At 42.7% G+C, this 16,371-nt stretch overlaps 1 long non-coding RNA gene across 1 annotated transcript; it reads left to right on the forward strand.

Annotated features, from left to right (window-relative positions):
* The first annotated feature begins 262 nt into the window (after positions 1 to 262).
* Positions 263 to 11,402, forward strand: LOC141276416 (uncharacterized). The gene is made up of 4 exons (XR_012325917.1): positions 263 to 311; positions 389 to 500; positions 2,096 to 2,214; positions 11,285 to 11,402. It is a non-coding gene; the product is annotated as an uncharacterized lncRNA (long non-coding RNA).
* Positions 11,403 to 16,371: the final 4,969 nt, after the last annotated feature.

Raw genomic sequence — 16,371 nt, forward strand, 5'->3', positions numbered from 1 at the left:
ACACAGGAGCCACACAATCCAGGCGTATGCCTCAAATTGTGGGAATAGTGGAATCTCTAAATCGGACATTTAGGAACACAAACAAAAAATTAGCTAAGAAAGGCTAAACTCACCTTCCAGAATGATAAGCTTCATGTAGCTGCCGTATAATCCAGTTCATTGGTTTGGTGTATAAACTCAGGGAACTCTCTTAACCTCCAGATTATGACCAGTCTGCCATCTGCAAATGGAGAGACTATTTTTTTCTTTTTTCCAGAGTTCTCTTCTTCCTGTGAAAAGGACAAGTTCTGATTCAATCCAGCAATTCAGGGGTAGGTACCAACATCTCAAAGAGAAAAATATAAACCCAAAGGACTGCTGAGGATTCTGAAATCCGATCATCCTGCAGGAGGGTCCAGGCTGTTCTCTATGATGTGGCTGCTACACTCAGTTGAGCTGAGCACTTGGGTGGTCCTTGCGGAAGGACTGCAGAAGCTCAGGCAGACACCACCTTGAATCAGGTGAGCAGGAAGCCTCAAGGTTCTGTGCCCGCGGCAGGATGGGTTACGGTGTCTGATGTGCATCACTCTTGTGGTATTTCCTTGGGGGAGGAGAATGTTCCTTTTACCAAAGTCAGTCTGAGCCACTGTTAGGCTGCTCTTTGAACATACTTGAGATATCCATGCCCCCCAAGCCACGTGTCCTCAGCTTCAGGACCCTGGGTAGTGGTGGGAGGAGGGCTGCATGTGGTTCTGCCATCGTTCCTGTGCTGCGTCCGCAATGGGCTGCCCCACCCTTGGTGGTGACTCTAGGAAGCCTGCAGAGACTCACCAATGGCTTAGCCCCTGGTGTCCCTCATGGACTGCTCAATTTATTTGAAGCTACTTCAGTCCATCAGAAATAGTCTAACAATCTCTAACCTTACAGAAAAGGGTTAGGATCTCAAGCCTCTTTGTTTTAGAAAGTTCTTTGCCTCCTGTGCAATTTTTAAACTCCGTCTCCAGAAACTCTCTAGCATTTTATAACAAGAGAGTATTGGTAGATCTGTTGGACTATTGTACTTTCCTGTGGAGTCAGAATGCTAGAATTTAGAGGAAGAGGGAATCAGTCTACTTGCCTTAAGGTTGAGGGAGGGCACACATGGTTGTCCCACTTCAAAAAAGTTCTGCTTCATGATGGATGTCTTTTGTTTCTGCTGGTATAAGGGAAAACCAAAACAAAACAGCAAAATGGTAGGAAGCAATTACCTGAAAGTTTATTTTATCTTAAAATTAAAAAAAAGAGACAACACAAAAAACTGCCTCAAGTTTGCCCTTACCAGGTGCCTTTAGTTAAAATAATTACGTAGGAATGTGTTTCAACATAACATTGATATCCAACAACCTCCACATTTTATATAAGTGACATTTCTTACAAAATGCCAGCCTGTAGGTATTTATTATCCTAAGAGAAGCTTCTTTATCTTCCTGCAGCTTCACAACTGCTAAGTCTACTTCCACAAGAATTCTTGTTCCTCATCTGTGATTTGGGTCTCTTCTCACCTTTAGGAAGGTTACATTTCATGCTTTCAGGTTGGGCTTTGAAAAGTTACCTCCTGATTGAGGAATGAACTAAAAATTACATTTCTAGGTTAGCAGGAAAGCTGGTACTTTCTTCTTAATGCAGCTAAAGGGTCTCCTTGAATATGCATTCATGGCATTTCTGTTAACCACTTTATACCCAATAAATTGGGGTACATGTTATGCTAAACTGAAGCTGAAGCCATATTTAAATGTGAATGCATAGTGGCCTTTAGCAGAAACTAGGGCAAAATTCAGAAAAATAAGAAATACTATGGTTTTAAAATAAACTACATGTACGTACATATATGTGTAGCTGCGTGTGTGTGTTTATTTAAAAGTACTTGTGAGAAAGTGACCTCATCTCCCAAGAAAAGCTTGGATACAAACATCTCTCAAATTCCTCACACCATGACAATCCTATGAAAAGAAAATCCCCAAATCTCGCTTTAGTCTCTCAGTAGGATTTTTTTTTTTAATTGACCATAAGAGTGCCTCTTTTGATGATCATTCGTTTTCATTTTTCTTGTCTAAATTTAAGCCTTTATTGTTTCCAGGTTCTCCTGGGTATAAACTGACATGACTTTCATTTCACCTCCCGAGATCACTTGGTGAGGAGGGAGAGAGAGCTGCTGACAGAAACGAAGACGGCTTTGAACTTTTCCTCCATCTCCAGGTCAGGCTCCCCTCTCCAACCCACTGCACGCAACCTCCAGACTTAAAAGCCAATGGCTTAAAATAACTGGCCAGCTGGACAGACTTCACATCCTATAGACGCAAACGAACCTGCACCAGGAGTTCTGGTTCTAACATATTCTGCCGCCAGTCAATGTGCAGACTGGGTCTTGCCCTGTGTCTCATTTGACTTCTTTCAACATTGGTTTTCTTACCTTCATGTGAGGTAGTAGGATTTTTCCAGTTCTAAAACACTGCAATATTTAACCATCTGAACAATCTGCCCATGTGCTAATAGCTGAGATATCCTTTCTTTATGCCATACAGATTAAGTCATATTCAGTCAAAAATCCACTAATTTTGCTTGGATAAGTGGTCTCCCTGGCCAAGGGTAGGGCTGTTACCTGAGGGACCAATGTGTGTAACTTTCCTAGGCACTCGCCCTGATTTTGCTAAATGTAGAGAAAACTCTCCTTAGCGGAGTAACTCCCAGGCACGAAGGTGTGCAAGACAAGGAACCCCGAGCAGGGCCACCACTTTCCCAGTCCTGTGCTTGGAGGCCCTGCCTCCTGCCCTTCTGCTCAGGAAGCAGCTGAAAACACCAGGCTGTGCTCATATGTCTCAGCCCAACCGACCCGGGTGATGGGCAGATTGTGGTCTGTACCCCAGGAGGACTGTGCTTGCTGGTGGGCTGGTCCAAGGCTCTCTCTTGGCCGATAGAAACATGAGGCAGAGTTGGGGTTTGGAAGCAGGAAAAAAAGCAAGGGGAAATGCACAGAGGAGGATTAAATAGTCATAATCCTGCAGCTCCCAGTTAGGGGTCCACGTGGCTTGGCGATAGGGTGGAATTAAAGCATGGACTTCATTCTGAGCAGCCTTCCCAGGGCGGGCTCGGATTCCTGTAAACATAGGAGACTATATTCAGTATTGTATAATAACTTATAATGGAAAATAATCGGAAAATGTGTGTGTGTGTGTGTGTGTGTGTGTATATATATATATATATATATATATATATATATGAATAAATCTCTTTGCTGTACACCAGAAACTAACACTAACTGTAAATCAACTATACTTCATTAGAAAAAATAACCAGATGATGCCCAAGGTCCTTTCCATTAAAAAAAATATTCCGTCGTAATTCTACTACGGAATTACTAGTTTTTTGTTTTTGGTCTCTCAGTCTCTCACTGATGTGATGTAATCACCCTTTCATTGTAATACTGATGTTAAACATATTCATCCCAGCTGTTAGATTTTTAAAATACTGTGTTCAGTGATATAGCCAAACACATTTTCTTATGTCTAAGAGGTATTTGATATACTCAGGATGTTGGCATTATATGGTAAATATTTAAACGTAATCCTTTTTTTAAGTTGTTCTGTCGTATGTTAGCCGTTATCATAATTCATTGAGCTCCATGGAGGGGCTAGATGCGCCAGTAGCAAGACAATAGTTGGGATTTACAATCTGTTGGAATTGTAGATTAGAGGCAGATCAGGAATGGAAATGAAGATGTGGGTCACACAAATATGGCATCTAGAGGATGACTGAGAACTGAGCAGAGAGGCTTATCAGAGGCTGGCAGCACCGTTGTCCTACAAAGGCTGTAGAGACAATACCAAGCTTTTTAAGGAAATGGTTCAGTAATCATGAAGAAGCCAGAAATGGTATTCTAAGCAAAGGTTTGCTATGAGATTGGCAAGTTGAAAAGAGCAAGGGATTTAAAAATGGATAAAATGAATAGCATCCTTAAGCACAATAAGATGTATAGCTTGGGGAGGTAATGTAACACACTGAGGCCTGATGCCCTCAAATGCAAATGGGCATGATATATTATCAAGTAATTATGTAGATGAAGGTGATTAATAAGGAATGCCTACCAAAGATAAATTTATTATTATTTTAATACCTCTGGTGAATCTATGTTTCAGAGTTTAGAATAATCTTCATTTCCAATCCTCTATAATCCTCCTAACCTAATTCACGCTTGTCAAACAGTAAATCTCAATTTTCTGTTGGAACAATACGGCACACGTAATAGGTTAGTGAGTGTTGGACACTGAGTGACTACAATGGATGAAGCACAACTTCAGGATAAAAGCAGTAATAATGGCTTTCAAAAATCAAATCATGTTAAATTCAGGACGCAGCTTTTGGGCACAAGTTTAAAAATATCTAATATGTGTATTTATTATAAGGAAGAAGGTAAAGAGTGACAAATAGGTGTCTCTAACATGATAAATTGTTTCACACACACACACACACACACACACACACACACACACACACACATATGCCCATACTCTGTATTCATACAAAAAGAAAGAAAGTAGATTAAACAAGAAGTACAGAGTCACAGCATGCATGTGACAGTGTCTAGAACATCCCAAGGTCCTGTGAATATCTGAGGATTACAGCTTTCTCTCTGCTCCTAGATCTTCTATAGTTAAAGATAATTTCGGTGTCAACTGGATGATCCGACTGCATGGCTTCTAAGGGATGGTATAAATCATGCTTTCCTGTTCTTTGCACGCCTCATTTTCTTTTAATATTAAAAAGTGGACATCTTAGATAATATATTTTAACAACATGAATATTGATTCCCACCCCCCCACCCCCTCAGGGCTTGCTGTCATTTGCTTATGTATTTGTCTTGTGACCTGAATAGACTATTTCCGTGAAGTCTATTTCCTGCTCAGTGTGAAGTGTCTGTACTCACTCACTGTGGGCTCAGCCTTGGACATGTGGACAGGACCCAGAGATGATGGACGTTTTGGAGGGCTCCCTGTATCTGTCTCTTTCCCTGGTCTCTCTGCTAAGCTGTCTGCCACTTTTGGTACCACACTCAGCTCTTAGGCCCCCGCTAATCCTGACTGCTTACTGCTTTCAACAATCCTAGGGCATAAATTGCTCTGCAGACTAATATGATTAAACCTGGGCCCCTTTAAGAGCTTTTTTTTTTTTTTTTTTTTTTTTTTTTTTTTTTGCGGTACGCGGGCCTCTCACTGCTGCGGCCTCTCCCGCTGCGGAGCACAGGCTCCGGACTCGCAGGCTCAGCGGCCATGGCCCATGGGCCCAGCCGCTCCGCGGCATGTGGGATCCTCCCGGACCAGGGCACGAACCCGCGCCCCCTGCATCGACAGACGGACTCCCAACCACTGCGCCACCAGGGAAGCCCTCCAGGGCTCTTTTTGAGGCCAGTCCCTGGGACTTGTTCTGACATATCTTCCCGGCTCTTTCCTTGGCTGGTTCTTTCTGGTAAACTAGCTGGACTACTGTTTAGCTCCTTGCTGTCATGGGGTGACTGGCTTCTTAATTGCTTACCACCAGAATCTCCTCTGATTTTGAGAAAGTCTTTAGGCTTGAATCTCACTACATTCTGTCCTGAATAACAGCAATTTCTTTGGGGAGAACTTCTGATCTTCCTATTACGTTGGCCTGTCTCTCTCTCCCCTTCAGCAAAGTGTCTGAGCCACTTCTTCAGAGCTAGGGGCTGGGACAGTGGCCTGCTTCTCCCGGGATGACATCCCAGCTCTCTGAGCTGGTCTCTGTGTGGAGGCGATCATCTGTGATCTTTTTGGCTCACCTCTCCTGCTGTGGGGCCTCTACCCTAAAAGGAGCTGGAACAGTGGCTATTGGAGTGCAGCTTTTTGCACATGGGGTAGAGTCTCTGTCCTGTGGGACAGTGGGTGGAGGAAAAGAGTCCCCAACCTCTTTCCAACCTCCACAGGTTAGCAGGAGTGGAACAAGGAATGGTACTATTTTTGTCTTTCAGTACTATAAGCCGTTTCCCTTCATCTCTTCTAAAAATTGAAACATTTTCTGCATAAGACAATTAGTTCTTGCTAACTATCTGTCAAGCGGGTGAACAAAAATGTCAGCCATAATTATGTTCACAGCTCCAGCTTTGGCATTTAAGTTAATCTGGAAAACACTCACTTTCCTAGGAGATACTATGTAGCCGGGACTAAGATTCAACCATGGCTCACTGTCAGGTTTTGTTCTGCTTAAGTTTTAGCTAAGAGTGTTACTTGACAACTGTGAATGTGTGGCTTTGCCCTGTGTCTACAAGAGGGAAGCTTTACAGAGCCTAACATTTGTCGGGTGAAGCTGTTATCAGAGGAATCTATTTTTAGGTCCTGTTCATAACTCCATAGTTAAGTTTTCAGGTGTTGTCATTAATATTCTGTCTCCTGTTTCCACAGAGAAGAGTTTAAGGATTGTTTCCTTAAATTGAGAAAATCAATGTGTCCCATAAATACAAGCAATATGGGGAAAATCAGCAATTTGTTCAGTTATTTACAAATGATTTATTGAATCTTTACTACATGATAGTCCATGTGCTAGGAACTGGGGATCCAGTCGTGAGTAAAATCCAGATCTGACCAGTATTCTTGATAGAGCTTATAGGCTAGTGGGCCACACAGACATTAGTAAAAAATATAACACACAAAAATAAATCTTTTTCTGGAAATATAGGAACTATGAGAGTTAACTGGTTTACATCTTCACACAAGATTTTTAAGTCCCATCTGTATCTTCCATAATGGTGTAAGATAATTTCAAATTACCCCTCTTGGTTGCTAAATTAAATTTCATATGGTAATATATGTGATGTACATACAAAATGCCTGGCATTTAGTAGGTGAGCCACAAATGTCAGTTTTCTTCCAACTCCTGGTTCCTTTGCCACAAAGGAAAGGAAAATTCTGATGTTCTATCTGAGATACTGCTTAGTTCTGGCTTTTTCTAAAATTCTTCATGATGTCCAGCTTTTCAACGGAGACTCTTTCAGCTTTGTCATGAAGAGGCTAGTGTGTAATTTATATTACCCTCTGTGTTTGAAATGCCTGATGGCTTCATTTTAATGTTACTGAGACAGAGATCTTCTTTTCTCATGCTTAAAAAGAGTCCTTGTAATAGTGTTACTTAAACTGGAATTTACCCTGGAGAGTCAGTAGACATATTTTGTGGGGAGTCAGGAAGTCTTTACAATAGTTAAAATTCTATATTGAAATTGTATCTATCTGTATCTATATCTATCTTTCTACCATCATCAACATCATCATAATCTATCATCTATTAATATGTATATGTGTGTGTATCTATATCCATCTTCCTGTACGTCTTTATGTCCTAGATCATTCAGGTAACCTGAATTTGTGTTCATGATCACATTGATGCCAAAGGATCACTTAAATTTCTCAGCTTTAACTTTTAATGTATTTTCTCACCCATGGCTCTGTGGGTCTTTTCTATCTCTTTATCCTTGCACTTTACTTCCTTTTATCCTGTGTTTTGTTAACTTTTGCTATGTGAGAATATTATTGCTTGGGGGGAAGATTGTGTTTGAGTGTATGTATGTACCCTCCTGTGCACACATTTCATGTGTGGATGTTATATAAGGAACACATATTTGTTTACTGGATGGATGTGGATGTCCTTTACTTCATACTATGCTGGAGAAACATGACCGGTGGACCACACTATGGAATCTGTTAAGACTGAATAGCCTAGTCTTTGGGACATAAACTATTAAGGTGGTCTGATTCAGTGTGGAGAGCAAATACCATGCAGGTTCATTTTCTCTTGAACAGAATGGATGATCTTTCCTCTTCTGTCTGATCAAGGGTGGATATTAATCTTGAAGCTACTCTTGCACAGAGGAGAGGATGAGAGCAGGAGAGGGGATGTGGGATGAGTGGAGAAATGTCCTCTGTCGTTTGGACTGCTGGATAGTTAGGCAGGACTCTAAGCCACAGTGACACATGAGGGCATTCCTAAGAGCAGGGGGTCATTTTTGTCCAGTTGTTGGATAGAACCAAGAAGCAGTGCAAAAGGGACCTCATGGGCTCTAGGAAGAGCCATAACTACTACCACACTCAGCAATCCCATCACCCAAAAGTTATGTTATTCCCTTTGCAGTCAAGCTCCTCCCTCCCTTGACTCTGGCAATCACTGATATGCTTTTTGTCTATACATTAGCTCTGGTTTTCTTAGAATTTCACATAAGTGAAGTCATACAGAATGAACTACTTTATATCTTTTTTCTCTCACTCAGTATAATATTTATTTTTTAATTTTTTGCGGTACGTGGGCCTCTCACTGTTGTGGCCTCTCCCGTTGTGGAGCACAGGCTCTGGACGTGCAGGCTCAGCGGCCATGGCTCACAGGCCCAGCCACTCTGTGGCATGTGGGATCTTCCCGGACCGGGGCACGAACCCGTGTCCCCTGCATCGGCAGGCAGACTCTCAACCATCTGCGCCACCAGGGAAGCCCCCTCAGTATAATATTTTTGATAGTTATCCATGTTGTTGTGGGCATAAGTAATTTACTTCTTTCTATGGCTGAGCAGTATTCTATTGTATGATTATACAGCAAGTTCGACTGTTGATGAATGTTTGGGTTGTTTCCAATTGTTTGTGATTATGAATAAAGCTGGTATGATTATTCCTATACAAGTCCTATGTGTACATGTTTTTATTCTGGGGGATTGTTAAGTCATATGGTAAATATCTATGAAATGTTATATGAAACTGTCAAACTATTTTCCAAAGTCATTTTACTATTTTGAAATCCCACTAGCAGTGTATGAGAATTCAAGTTGCTCTATATCTTTGCAAACACTTGGTGTTGTTGGCATTTTACATTTTTTTCTTTTTAAACTTTTTAATTATTAATTTTATTTAGTCATTCTAGTGAATATGCAGGGATATTTTGCATTTCCCTGCAAATTGTCACCAGTTGACCAGGCCAGTTGAGACTCAAGTTATAATAATTTCAGGATGAAGAAAGGGCTGCTGTAGTATTTTGTAATCATAGGATGATGAAATGTGTAACATATGGAATACATAGAATAATGATTTTTCTCTTAAAAGTCAATATCTGGAGCAATATGCTGTGGAAGAGAGTCTTAACCACCTCTTTTCCTTTTACCACCATACACACAGTTGAGGAGAAACTGGAGCATTTGGGCCAAGAGAGATTAATTGTACATATTGTGAGTCCAACTTCATCCTTCCTGGCCATGGGATTTTGGCACTGAACCTGGGGACATTACTGTTCCTCTTAGTTGTTGCTGTCACTCTAGAATCATACTGTGAGATTTTCCTTGACTGCGGTTTCCAGGGTGTTGAAACGATAGAGATGCAGGGTCTATAATAGCTGCACTCCTTATTAAGCAATAATTTAATAGCAGAGAAAGTTGAATGGATTTTCAGCTCCCTCAAAAGAGTATATAGTTCTTGCCAGTATTTGGGGGACAGATTCTCAGAGCATTATTAAACATCATACACAGTGCTTAGATCCGTTACTATTGTTATTTTGTAGGATTTTAGTTTAAATGAAAACCAGATTCTGTCACCTCACTAGGGTTTTAGTGGGAGTAAATATGTATCCACTCTGGGCTCATCAAGTTTTCTTCTTTATAGTTTTGTTTCATCCAACACTGGCAGGAATTAACTCCTTAGAAAACAATGTTTGGTATAGTATTACAAGTCTGACTTGGTTTAAGGCACTCTAAGAAAATATTGCTGAAAATAAGACTCCTCAGTAAGGTTTGCACTGTGAGGTTTTACATGCCAGTTTCGACAGAACTCAGATTTTGCTGTACCTTGTTCTTCCAATCTATATTCACGTGATCGGAAGCTTACCCCTCAATAGGTTTCTATAATCACCAACTGAGGGGTATTGAGAGCCCGTTCCATGCGAGCACATTGCTTGCAGTCAGCCTCATCCCTATCCTAATGAAATCTCACTGTGGAGAAATGAGCTGCCTATCTCTGAAATGGGATCCCCATTCTCCAGTACCAGGCTCACGTTTCTGCAGCCAGGCTCGGTCAAGGTTGGCAATCTGGGGAACAAGTGTAACAATAGACAGAGATTCGAGTGAGGAGGAGGGAGGGAAAACGCTGAATGAATAGACTAGAGGCATGGGAAAGCATTTGAGTTTTCCTACTATGTTTTTTTCTTTTTCTCTCTTCTATTCATTGTTCTGATTTATTTCTTAAAATTTATTTTTTAATTGAGCTATTATTGACATGTAGACTCACCTACTTGAAGTGTACACTTTGATAAGTTTTGACATAAGCATATACCCATGACATCATCACTACATTTAAGAGAGTTAACATATCTTTCACCCCAAAAGTGTCCCTGTGACCCTTTGTAATCTGTTCCCTCTGCCCCTCCTTCTTCAGGCAACCTCGGAGCTGCTTGCTTTCTGTCACTATACATTAGTTTGTATTTTCTAAAATTTTCTATGAATGGAATCTTACAACGTGTACTCTCTTTTTTTTTAACATCTTCATTGGAGTATAATTGCTTTAAAATGGTGTGTCAGTGTCTGCTTCATAACAAAATGAATCAGTTATATGTACACATATGTCTCCACATCTCCTCCCTCTTGCATCTCCTTCCCTCCCACCCTCCCTATCCCACCCCTCAGGTGGTCACAAAGCACCGAGCTGAACTCCCTGTACTATGCAGCTGCTTCCCACTAGCTATCTGTTTTACATTTGGTAGTGTATATATGTCCATGCTACTCTCTCACTTTGTCCCAGCTTACCCTTCCCCCTCCCCGTATCCTCAAGTCCATTCTCTAGTAGGTGTGTGTCTTTATTCCTGTGTTGCCCTTATGTTCTCCATGACCTTTTTATTTATTTATTTATTTTAGATTCCATATATATGTATCAGCATACAGTATTGGTTTTTCTCTTTCTGACTTACTTCACTCTGTATGACAGACTCTAGGTCCATCGACCTGACTACAAATAACTGAATTTCGTTTCCTTTTACGGCTGAGTAATATTCCAATGGATATATGTGCCACATCTTCTTTACCCATTCATCTGTTGATGGACACTTAGTTTCCTTCCGCATCCTGGCTATTGTAAATAGAGCTGCAATGAACATTTTGGTACATGATTATTTTTGAATTATGGTTTTCTCAAGGTATATACCCAGTAGTGGGATTGCTGGGTCATATGGTAGTCCTATTTTTAGTTTAAGGAACCTCCATACTGTTCTCCATAGTGGCTGTATCAATTTACATTCTCACCAACAGTGCAAGAGGATTCCCTTTTCTCCACACCCTCTCCAGCATTTATTGATGAGAAGGAGGAGGAGGAAAAGGAGGAAGAGGAGGAAGAACAAGAAGAAGGAGGAGGAGGAGGAGGAAGAACAAGAAGAAGGAGGAGGAGGAGGAGGAGGCGGAGGAGGAGGAGGAGGAGGTGGAGGAGGAGGAGGAGGAGGAAGAGGAAGAAGAAGAAGTAGTAGGAGGAGAAGGAGGCCGTGGAGGAGGCAGAAGAGGATGATGAGGAGGAGGAGGCAGAGTAGGAGGAGGAGGAGGAGGTGGTGGAGGAGGAAGAAGAGGAAGAAAAAGAAGGAGGAGGCGGTGGAGGAGGCGAAGGAGGAGGAGGAGGTGGAGGAGGAAGAAGAGGAAGAAAAAGAAGGAGGAGGCAGTGGAGGAGGTGGAGGCAGAGGAGAAGGAGGTGGAGGAGGAGGAAGAGGAAGAAAAAGGAGGAGGCGGAGGAGAAGGCGGAGGAGGAGGAGGAGGTGGAGGAGGAGGAGGAAGAGGAAGAAAAAGGAGGAGGCGGAGGAGGAGGAGGAAGAGGAAGAAGAAGAAGTAGGAGGAGGAGAAGGAGGCCAAGGAGGAGAAAGAAGATGAAGGAAGAGGAGGAGGAGGAGGAAGAGGACGTGGAGGTGCAGTTGGAAGAGAAAGAAGAAGAAGATGGAGGAGGAAGAGAAAGAGGCCGATGAGGAGGAGGAGTAGGAGGAGGAGGAGGAGGCGGAGGAGGAGGAGGAGGAGGAAGAAGAAGAAGGAGAAAGCAGAGGAGGAGGAGGAAGAAGAATAAGGAAGAAGAGGAGAAGGAGACCGAGGATGAGGCAGAAGAGGATGAGGATGAGGAGGAGGCTGAGGAGGAGGAGGAGGAGGAGGAAGAACAAGAAGAAGGAGGAGGAGGTGGAGGAGGAGGTGGAGGAGGAGGAGGAGGAGGTGGTGGAGGAGGAAGAAGAGGAAGAAAAAGAAGGTGGAGGTGGAGGAGGAGGAGCAGGAGGAGGCGGAGGAGGAGGAGGAGGAGGTGGAAGAGGAGGGTCAGGGGGAAGAAGAAGGAGGAGGAAGAGGAGGAGGATGAAGAAGAAGGAGGGGAGGGGGATGAGGAGGAGGCCGAGAAGGAGGAGGAGGAGAAAGAAGAAGAAGAAGAAGAGGAAGACGAAGAGGAAGAGGAAGAAGAAAAGAAGAAGAAGAAGAAGGAGAAGGAGGAGGAGGAGGAGGAGGAGGAAGGGAGGAGGAAGAGGAGGCAAAGCAGAAGAGGAAGGGGAAGATGAAAATATGCAAAGTCGAATACGTCATTTGACCAATAAATTTATTTTTCTGTGAGTAATATCTGTTGATACCAAAATCAGTTCAGAAGGTACTCTTCTATGTTTTGATCATTTCCTCCCACATAGAACCTCTTCTCCTTTGAATAGTTTCCTGAAAAATTCCCTAAAATGTAGCAATTTTCAATATGAAAATTCCAAGTATGGGAGATATCCCTCATATTTTTCTTTCTTGATGGCTGTCAACTCCTTGTGTAATGACAAATGAAGTCAGTGATTGGGTCTTTCAATCCCTCAAATTCCATTGCATGGGTCACTTCTTTCTAGAACCTCTTTTGAATTGTGTAGGTAAAGTACCCCAAGAGGTTTTGAAGCCTTGTAATGGAACTAATGGGTTTTTCAAAGATATTCCTTAAGATATATTCAAATCCTGCATGAAATCATAAATGAGGGAATAATGAGGGGCATTTATTTCTCAGCTTTTAACTGCAATGCTGTCTCTTTACACTCACAATTTATGGTGAGTAAGGATTTTTTTGTGAGTGGAATGCATTACGTTAGGAGAAAAAATTAATGGCCATCTGTAAAAGTGGGGTTGGCTGGCAAATCTGCTATGCATGTTGTAATAAAAATGGTTTATTGGGCTATCGTGGTCAGACACAGGAACCAAATGCTGCATACTCCGCTGAAGAACATGCTTGGACTTAATACTATTTTCACTTACACTGGAGTCTCTCTGAAGCACTGTTCTGGCCCATTCTGATGGGTTTTTATAAAATGGGTTCTTTTTGGACTGCTGGGCTTGGACGAAAGATTTCTGGTTTTGAGCCCCAGGTTCCCACCTGCAAATGAAAGTTTGGATCAGACAAACTCTAAGGTCCTAGGCACACAATGCTTCTAGGATTGAAATCCTTCTCATGGATAAATTCTAAAAAAATCTAGTTAGCCTGCATTCAACTCCACTTCAGCAGTGTGTAAGAACAAGAGAAATGAGGTACCTACCATCTTTCCAAAACGCTTTGTTCCAGAAAGTGAGGAAGTACTCAGAGAACAGGGACAGATGTGAAAAGGCACAGTTGTCAGCCTGAAGGGGAGGCCATTGGCCAAACAGGAGACCATGTTCCTGAGACGTGAGCATGGGATGCTCTAATGAGATGGGAATTAAGGATGTTCTGAGCAGTCCACACCTCCCACCTGCACTGGAGCAGGGCCTTTGGGTTTGGTGTGTCCACTTACACTCTCATTTCCCACCATTTTTCTTAGCGATTTCTGCTTATAAATTCTTGGAAAATTTACCTCAGATTCCCTATACTAGACTAGTTCATGTGACTGCATTCTGCTTTTCTAGGAAGGCAACAGTTTATACGTATTATCCTATTAATATTATAGTGCCCCTTTCATTCACAAAAATATCTCTGTTTTGATGATATATTTATTATTTTACCAATCCATGCAGAGGGACAAAGTTTGGATTCAACCGTATACTACTGGATTTTGTGGTTTTCCCACAAACTTCAGACCAGCTAGCTAGGAAGATTGAGATTTCAGAGCATACCCAGGGTTAATGTGTCTGTGTGTGTGTTTGTGTTTGTTTGTGTGTGTGGTGGCATTAGGGGAAGGGACCTCTACCCCCATCTTGTTTTTATGGTTCTGCTTGAGGACAATTTAATTAGGGAAAGTGGTGAGTGAAGGAAAAAATTAAAGAAAGGTGTCCATAGAGAGATCTTACTATGGCTGGACTAGGGCTTGTGAGTTTAGAAAAAAAAGACATGCTGAGGGATGGTGGAGAGATGCATGTATCCAGCATAAACCTCTGCCCTTGATCAGGGCACTGTGCAGACCACAAACCTTACAGTTGGCCGTGATTTGGGGAAAGGGTCGGGGGACTCAAGGCACATGGGGAGAATTCTAATTGAATACAGATGGAGATCAATGAGAGGTCCAGGAGCAAACCTAGTCTTGTGGGAGCACAGAGGAAGGGGCCACTACGGGAATCTGAGGGCTGATAGATCGCAGGCCCTGAGATGGGGAGCCTCTGGGCATGTCTCATGCGTGGTAGGACATGGGAGATGGTTTAGTGCAGCCGCTGAGACCCAGAGCATGCCGGGCCTTGAAAGTCAAGCCAGCGCCAGAGCTCTGCAGGTACCGAGCATGAGCATGACGTGTACAGCGCTATTTGTCACCGGAAGATTGAAACGTGACTGGAAAAGTATAGACTTGTCCTCGTAGAATTCTCAGTAAGTGTCCCCCTCCTTATTTACCTTTGAGGAGCTCATTCTTGCTTACAAGTTGGGCTTTGATTCTGAACAGGTAGACCTTGACCCCTGGGGTTGAGCACCTGGGCTGAATTAGCCAGAGGGGTCAGCTCTGCCAGCAGGACTTCCCCCAGGATGGGTGGAGCTGTGGCAGGGAAAGGTCAGACTTGAGTATTTCTCTCATTTCAGAATAAATGAGAGAAAAAGTCATAGTTTAAGGTTACCCAGGCAAAGGAAAGCCTAATCTCCTCCAGCTGTGTAGCTGTGGCCTGTTCCTGAGCACTTTTTCCTCCATTCTTAGCTCAACAGGCACAGAGCACTGGAGCAGGAATCAGCTTCAGATTCTGATCTGAAGTCAATGACTTCTTCTGAAACCTCAGAAGAATCATTTACAACCCAGCACGTGCTACGTGCTGGCCAGGCTCTCACGTTTATCACGCACCCACATGTATGTATTAACCGCTACTGTGTATCAGGCGCTGAGCTGGGTGCTGGGTATGCAGATGTAGGCACATCAGAAATGGGACCCATAGTGCTCACTGAATCCCCTGGGGTGATGGTATTTACCTCCATCAGCCAGTTGAGGAGAATGGTGTATAAATAGGATAAGGGGACTTCCCTGGTGGCCCAGTGGTTAAGAATCCGCCTGTCAATGCAGGGGACACGGGTTTGAGCCCTGGTCCAGGAAGATCCCATGAACTGCGGAACAACTAAGCCTGTGTGCCACAACTACTGAGCCTGTGCTCTAGCGCCCACGAGCCACAACTACTGAGCCTGCATGCCACAACTACTGAAGCCCATGCACCTAGAGCCCGTGCTGTGCAACAAGAGAAGCCACCGTAATGAGGAGCCCATGCACAACAATGAAGAGTAGTCCCCGCTCGACGCAACTAGAGAAAGCCTGCGTGCAAAAACGACGACACAACGCAGCCAAAAAAAAAAGAAAAAAAGTGTTATCCTATCCATATTTATAAAAAAAAAAAAAAGTAGGGTAAGTGTTTTGTCCAAAGTCACACAGGAATATGGTAGACCAGAGATTTATGGACTGATCTCTCTGATATAAAGTCTCAATTTTTCCTTGCCTGCAAAAATATGATGATTGGATTAGATCACTTCTAAGGGCCTTTTTCTCTCTAAAATTCTACAATCCAGTTTTAATTCTACGTAACAGCTTTATGTGATAGCTGGGCCAGTTGATTATCCTTTCAACACCCAGATTCTCAAAAGCTATTGTACATCGATTGTCCTGTTCTCTTTCCAAGATATGATATATCATTGGCCAGCTGAAACATATCAATTGCCATGGGATTAACCTTTTGAAGATATGTTGAGGACAGATCTCACTCTGTAAGACAGAAAAATGGAAAGGTTCATTCTGTAGCTTAAAGGCTGGTTTCTAGGGACTTGGTAAAGGAATTAGGAGGTAGAGAATCACAGCTTTCCGCAATATGTAAGTGAAGTAAAAGTCATTTTGTCTTGGGTAAACCTTTGAAATGCTGCTGACAACAACTAGAGAAAATCCAGCTCACTGATGGAAGTGTTTCAAGCAAATCTTTGCAGACACAATATATGAACA

Source organism: Tursiops truncatus, chromosome 14, assembly GCF_011762595.2.
Source record: "Tursiops truncatus isolate mTurTru1 chromosome 14, mTurTru1.mat.Y, whole genome shotgun sequence".
NCBI lineage: Eukaryota > Metazoa > Chordata > Mammalia > Artiodactyla > Delphinidae > Tursiops > Tursiops truncatus.